We start from the raw sequence: 8,419 nt of genomic DNA, 5'->3' as shown, positions 1-8,419 counted from the left end.
TGGAAAAATGGTTTCTTCCTCCATTAGTACAACACACCAGCCCACACAGAAACACCCTCCATACTCGCCAGACCTAGCACTGTGTGACTTCATTCTTTTCCCTAATGTCAAATCTGTACTCAAGAGAACCCATTTTGCATCATTTACTGAGGTAAAGAAGAAAACGATGGAGCTGTTGAGACAGCTGACAGATAATAAGCTACAGCATGGCTTTGATCAATGGAAAATAAAAATGCAGCGGTGTGTGGATGCAGAAGGGGAGTACATATAAAGGGAACAGAGTTAAAATGTACTTAACATAATTAAACATAAATTATAGCATCTGTCTCCTTATTTAATAGCCACACCATCTCACATGTCTGCTACTGTACCTCTGAGTTAAATGGCCCTGATTCTGAATTATCCACTATCTGGAGATGGAGGTGCCTCTGCTGCTTATGTCCCTAGAAGGTTTCATCATGCCCCTTTCACTTACAGAATTCCTTACCCTGCCTGACTAGACTCTCCCCCAACTTCAATCTTTCAAGCACTCAAACCTCACCTGTTTACTGTAGCCTATCCTGACGTGAACTGTATAGGCTGTAGCATGTACTAACAGCTTCTGTCCCATATTCATTCTGAGTCACAGTAGCTTCTATTGTCTCAGCATGTCCCTCCTCCAGTAGACTGTAAGCTCCCAAAAGCATGGCCCTCTATGCACTTTGGTCCTTATTCAGGTTTGTTAGCAAACCAAAAAAGCACACTAATGGGCAAAACCATTCTGCACTGCAGGTGGGGCAGATGTAACATGTACAGAGATATTTCGATTTTTAGATATCTAGATATCTAGACTTTTCTGGGTGCTCCATGTGGGAGGGGGAAGACAGGCTGGTAAAGCAGGGGGTGTGGTCTTGTCAGTGGTGGGTGGCTTAAGGGTGTGGATGCACAATCGCATATATATATTTATATATATGTATGTATGTATATATCATTCCAGCACCAGCCGGTACTCACACTGAATCCAACTTGCTCCGGTGCACACTAAAGTAAAGCATATAAGTCTAGCACAGAAGCGGCACTCAGAGATAATGATAATAGCAAAGAAAGGAAATGTATTATCCAAATATGGTCAACGTTTCGGGGCACACAGCCCCATCATCAGGACTTCAAAAAACAAACAGGTACATACAGCAGGACAGTACTCACCCACATAAATACCCCCAGACATGGAAGACACTGGTCTCCACTGTCCACATAGCTTCCCGCACTCCGGGCCGGTTTCCGTCTCCGAACTTCCGGTCCCAGCGCAGCCTGTAGCCAAGGGAACAGCTGGTTTGCGTTCCACTTGACAGCGCCTTGCGTTCCAGGACGACCAGAAGGCTGAGCTTTGCCACAGAGGAAAGAAAACTACAGGGGGAGAAACAGAGCAGAATACTAAATGAAAATACATACAATACATAAAACCACATATGTATACTCAAAACGATACACCAAAATATTATACACACAGATCAGAAAGCATCAAAGACGGAAATATAAACAATAAAAAAATGGAAACCCTCATGCATCATCTATCACCCTCAAAAAGCTATATTAATGAAATCCAGTTGAGCTTTTCATTTAACCCTCCAGGTGATGTGGTACCAAAAAACATAAAAAACACCATAAAATAGCAGTGCTTATGTTTACAAACTGACAAGCATAGATGGATTGAATAAAGAAAAAATTAGCAACATTTATTAAAATACTCTGATAAAAACTGATAAAATCAATAATTTCACAGACATGAGTTTTCAATTAATGTGTCCGTTCCTGTTGAAATTAGCTGGACAAACAATTGGTGTGGAAATATTTAGGAGCTGGTGGCACAGTCCCAATGGTTACTTTACCGCTCTTGCGCCACTGGAGGAAAAGGTCCCTTTAGAAAATCATTAAATTAAGGGTTAATGCAGTGTTCATATATCCTCACCAGAATGGGGAGCTCTTTTTAGGCGGAATAGGGCTCAGATTAGCCTGAGGTTAAGTCCATTCACCAAGATGTAATAGTGGTCCAGTATGGTCCGGGCACTCATAAAACAGCACGTGGTCAGTGATAGAGATGATACCTGACGCGTTTCACTGCAGGTCCTGCAGCTTTTTCAATGGTGATCTATCTTGTGTAGAAGCAGAGTATTTATACCTGTAGTGGCACTTCATTAGTCCACACCTGTTCATTCAATCCATCTCAATTAACTTTAATTGACATAAAAACACATAATATTTCATATAGTTTACACTTTAATTTATTGTATTATAGACTCAGTAGGATAAAGCAACCTTTTGATCTTTCCTTAAGTTAAAAAAACAATTTGTTTATTTAACATTACTAAATTACTTCCAGGTTATATTGGATAATTTGATCATGTGACCATTATTTATGTGGAGTTACTTAGCAACTGAATAGTTGCTTCCGGGTCACGGTGAGATCACACTGCCCGATTTTTATATATATAAGTATCCAATGGAGAGTGATACTAAATAATATCCAGGTGATACATTCCCCCCCTTCTGTAGCACTATTGCTCACTTCCCATTGTGCATAAATGCTCTGTGTCCTAAACTTAGATAGGACACATAGCGACGTTGCTAGGCAACCAGATGCGGTCATATGATGCTCTCATCGTGACACGCTTCCGGACCGGCCTCTTCCCATCGTCGCGTGTATTAGCGCTGCTGAGGTCCCGATTTCCTGAGATGCGGTCAGGTGAGACGTGATCTTCGTGACACGCATCTTCAGGACATTTCCGCCTGTTGGAGTGCAGCAAGGTCCTCTTAATCTCGGGGCTTCCTCTTCATATGATCACATGATCACATGATCAGATTTAACATCAATTTCATAGGTGGAGTTTATCAACATAGTGTTGCCTCGTAACAATGCATCGTGAGGATATCTTCCAGCCATAATGTTCAACTTCATACATTTTCATACAGAACACAAATGACTCCCAATGTTTAGCAAAAAGCTAAGGATTTTTATAATAAAGCTCATTATTTTCAATTCTTTAGACTTATTCTAATTTAAGAACATAGTTCATAGTTATAGAGTATAGTTCATAGTTATAGAATCTTTATTATCGAAGCTACATAGAAAATACAATAAAAATGACACCAAAACAAAATATAATTCATATTTAGGTATCCTTAAATAAGTAAGTCTTGTAGGGAATACCTATAAAGCATCCATAACAAACACAACATCCATAATTCCACCCACAATAATGGTACCTAATTTTCTCAATTGTCTTTCATTGTCATGAGAGGCAGAAGATGCCTCACTAACAGTTGCAGAATCATCAGTCATAAATCTAGGCCAAGCCCTGAGTCTTTCCTTGCCACTGCGTGATGTGAATGGCATGTTTTTCTGCAGGAATCAACTTTCTTTTTCTTACTGCTTGAGGTCTTTTTTCCTCTCTATGCCCTTGATCATCAGCGTTAGTACTAGATAATATTAAATCGGCATCATGACCGGTGGCAGCAGCTAGAGCACTGGTATTTGGCTCTGTAGATTGATTGTTATCCATTTTTCAATTCACAGATCACAATTCACAAATCAGGGGTGCAGTGCGCACAACAAACAATGTATAGAGCAAATAATTTTTTTAAATTTTTTGGCAACACAGCTTGTCCCACACTGCATGGAGTCAGACCGCTTTCACACACGATACTATACAACTATGGTGTACTGGGGTGCAGTGCACACAACAATCAATGTAAAGAGCAAACAAATTATTTTTATTTGTTTTATTTTTCTAGGGACGGTGCGTCCCTAGAAAAGTAAAGCAAATAAAAATAATTAGTCTCACACTGTGTGGAGTCAGACCGCTTTCACACAAAGTACTATACAACTGTGGTGTACTGGGGTGCAGTGCACACAACAAACAAGTTTATTTTTTGGGGGACGCACCTTGTCCCACACTGTGTGGAGTCAGACCGCTTTCACACACGGCATTATATTACTATGGTGTACTGGGGTGCAGTGCACACAACAAACAATGTAAAGAAGAGCAAACAAATTATTTTTATTTGTTATATTTTTGGGGGGACCAAAGCTTGCCCCACACTGCGTGGAGTCAGACCGATTTCACACACGCAGAGGGTGGGGCCTGCGTATTCACTGCAGTACCACTGTGATGGACTTAGGGGACTGGTCACTGGACACGGCAGTCAGAAAATTGAGTCTGAGCTCAAGGCCTGTGTTTGCAAATGGCTATTGGATTCCGGAGTGTAACTGAGAGTGAACAGGCTTATTTAGTTCCACAGATGGGCAACAATACATAAAACTATGGATATTGTAAATCAGGGACCAATTCAGATGACATCTCAAATAGCAGTATGCCACACATTACATCATATGGGCTACAGAAGCAGAAGGCCTGTCCATACGTCATTGCTACTGCAGCAAACATTGTGAAACATTTCCAGAATGCTCAGGAACACAGGAATTGGACAGTAAATGATTGGAAATGGGTATTGTGGTCTGAGGAGTCACATTTACAATTATACCATGCAGATGGTATGGTGTGTATATGGAGATAGCAGCAAGAAAGCATGCATCCTTCTGGTTTCACTACCATCAAATCTTCAAATGGAAGATGCAGTTTATCGTCTTTGGGCTGATATACCACATGAAACATGCCAACAGTAGATTCTATGCCTAAGGGCAAAAGGTTGCCCAACAAAGTACTAACCTGGTGGTCATAATAATGTGGCCACTCAGTGTAGTTAGTTGGCTGACCTTGAAAAGTACTCTGATGTTCAACTAATTAATGTAATTAGTTATTCCTCTTTCTCCTTAAAGCATTGCTCACTATACATGGGCTGTATCTTTAATTGAAAAGCACAGTCTATTTTATTGTTTTAACAGATTCTATGTACGTAGTGTTTATATATATGCAAGCATTACATATTGGGGATTTTTCATGTTCTTCATTTAATTAATGTATGGGGAAATTTTCTATATCATGGTTACTAAAATGGAATTTTTAAAAGTATGTTATAGAAAGTCACGAAAACTTCAACCTGCAAAAGGTTATGTAATAATAAAAAGGGAATTTCCAAAGCCTGCGTTCATAACAATTATTAAAAGTTTATTCCATCATTTAACAAAAAGCATATAAATTAAATAAATTATTGTAGTTTTCTCCCACTGATTATGTCTCAATATACTTTAAATGCTTTATGCTAAATTATAAAAATAAATTTTAGCTATAAGTAAATTAAGAAGCAGCAATAACTATTCACTGATAATAATGTTACAGTACTAGAATCTTGATACTCACTGAGCATTAAATATTGGCAGATACTATAGGTGTTGACGGAGGGGCCAGTTGTGTGTGATGGAGGTCAGGGATTGATTTATTAACCAGGTAGAATCAGTTGCAGTGTGACGCAGAGTTACTGCAATAGGCATATAACATGAAATCCAGTAAGAATCCCGGTGTTCTGGATCCCAGCAGTCGGAATTCTGATGCCGGAATCCTGACACTGCTCAGGATCCTGACATGGATCACAATGCCAGTGCCGGAATGGGTTTGGTTTAGGCTGCAGTGGGAGGATTTAGAGTTAGGCTGCATGGTGGGAGGGATAGGTTTAGGCTACAGGGAGGGATGGTTAGGGTTAGGAACCACTGGGGAGGGTTAGGGTTAGACTGCGGTGGAGGGAGAGTTATGTTTAGGCTACGGGGAGGTAGGGTTAGGGTTAGGCACTACTGGGGAGGGTTAGGGTTAAACTGGGGGGAGTAGGGGTGTTTAAGGTCATGTTGCGGGTAAGGAGGGTTAGAGTTGGGGAGGGTGTAGGGGAAGCATAGTTACTTTTTAAGTGTTGGGATCCTAAGTGTCAGGATTCCGCTGTTAGTATTCTGACTGCCAGCATTCCGAGCTCCGGGATCCCGATACCATCCAATATAATAAAGCAGTTTCTACAGATCCAGCCAGTATTGTGCGGGGGATAGTGCAGGTGGTGTGCCTATAAGGGAGCACACACCTGTATATATACAAACAGTGGCGGCAGTGTAGTTTGCACCCACATATGCATACAGCAGTGGGGCAGCAGTGGAGTATGCAGGGTCTCTAAGTGGCAGCCTCTCTGAAGAGAAACTCAGGGGCACAACCTTCCTCTATGGAGGACGGAGCTGAAGACACATGGAGATGCTGCACATATGCAGTAGCACATTCAGTTTGAAGGCTGCACTGTGAAGTGACTTTGGAACTACAACGTCCAGGCAGCAACTACAGGGGAGATTCCTTCAGCACTCATAGCCCTATGTAACTGAGAGATACAGGCATGGTCATGATTCAGGCTATAACATAAGGGCTTGAGGCTTTAAATGTGCTCCCTGTTATTAGTATTAAGGGTCTGATTCTGATTCCGATGCAAAGCGAAGGCAAGTGCTGCCAATTTTACTACCTTACTCTACACTGATTCTCCATCCACTGTTATCATTAGTATTATCAAGCATGTGGGTGAAGTGATCCATCAGAAGCAGGTGTCCCTTCTCTGTATGTAGCACAGAGCTCTGTCTACACACCCTCAACACTTTCATTGCACTTCCATGAAATGGCGTTTTTTCACTGATTTTGAAAGGTAGCTGACCAGCTGCCATCCAGAAACATCCATTTCACATATGGAGAGATCTGGTTATGCATGGAACTAACAGCCGCTCTAGTTTCCTCCATCAAGGTGCATGTGCATGCAAATATTTGCAGGTCGCATCACCTTTAGCCTGGGAGATATTAAGAACTAGAGGAACTAGTGTGCAGCGGGCTCCCCATCATGAACTGCCCCCCCCCACCCCACCACCACCACCAATTGTGCCTCCCATGCCATTTGCCAGCTCCCTATAATTCTCCCATGGCACCTGGTAATAAATTCAGACAGATGGAGAATGTGCAGTAGAGAGCAAACACTCTGGCACAGTGCTGTAGTCTTTGTGATCTCCTGTGGGGTGCCAAATTTTTAAATACTTCACTAGAAAGATGGCACTGCAGGAAAGCATAGATAAATGGTACATTGGCAATCATACAGTAGGTGCAGGGTGTGTAGTGCTGAACCCCCCTTAACCCATTGGCCAGTACACACTGCACATTAGCTGTAAATGAAATAGGTACAGTAGTTACAACAATATAAAGACATCAAAATCACAGTAAATTATTTAAAAAACTCATTGTCTGTTTTCTAGGTGTCAGCAATGACATTTACCTTTCCTTTCCCCCCATATTAAGTCAATTTCCTTCTCCCCGCATATTCAGTCCATTTCCGAATCCTGCCATTTTGAGAATCAGGCCCTTCCCCACCTTGGATCCAGCTAAAACTCTCATTAGCGCCCTCCGACTTCTTTCCTAGATTACTCTAATGTGCTCCTCTTTGGCTTTTTAAACTCCCACCTCACTGCTCTCCACTCTGGGGGTCATTAAGGTGCAGCTGTTCTTCCTACTCCTTTTGCAATAGTTTGCCATATGCAATTGGAATTATATGCTAATATGGGCAGATGCTAAACCATGCAAAAGGACACCTAATGCGATTGCATCATTTACGTGTGGTGCCACATAACTGCAGAAACATCTGTAACATTGTTGCACATCGGGTTGCCACGCAGAGCTGCTGTCCCGGGATGCACAGGCCTCTCCAGTAGCTTGTGTGATCACAGCTGCTAATATATGCAGGCCGAGAAAACGCCCTCTGGACAGCCATGATACACCTGCGTTCACATGGCCACTCCCCATTACCACCCCCAAACACTGACTTCCTGTCACTCACTTTGCAATTAAAGTTTTGCTGCGCAGACATATGCACAGTGTGAAAACATTGATTGCTCTGCGTACAACCGTCACTTTGCGTCCGCACCTAACTGACCCCCCCATCATCAAATCTGTTGCCTGTCTTATTTTTCTTTTTCCTCACTCTACCTCTACTGCCCCCTCTGAAAGCCATTCCACTGGCTCCCTATACCACTCAGAATCAAACTCAGTCTTCTCTCTTTCTCTTACAAAGCTCCCAACCTCACCACTACTACCAACATCTCCATGCAAATTATGGATCTGCCTCACCTCACTTTGTGGCCGCAGATCCAAATTTACCTGCACAATTTAGTATTGGTCTGGTGCTATAACAGCTGTCCCATGATCCCTATTCGCCGTTAGTTAGTAGTTGTAAAAAAATATTTACTTTGATCAGGCAGTGTTACTGCTCATGGTTGACATTTATAAAGTGCATTCTATAAAATTATATGTACTGTAGCAGCTGATTAGTTGGCAACTTCTCTACTGGCTCACTTCTCCACAGCTTTCAATGCTTCATTAACAGACTCCTTAGTTCTGCATAACCTTTCAGGTATAGTGGCCCATGCAGCTAGGAAGGGGGTGTTCTAATTACCCACCTCACAGCATAATGCAATGACTTGAAG

Source organism: Pseudophryne corroboree, chromosome 3, assembly GCF_028390025.1.
Source record: "Pseudophryne corroboree isolate aPseCor3 chromosome 3, aPseCor3.hap2, whole genome shotgun sequence".
In the NCBI taxonomy this organism is placed as follows: Eukaryota; Metazoa; Chordata; class Amphibia; order Anura; family Myobatrachidae; genus Pseudophryne; species Pseudophryne corroboree.
Note: the sequence above shows the minus strand (reverse complement) of the source record.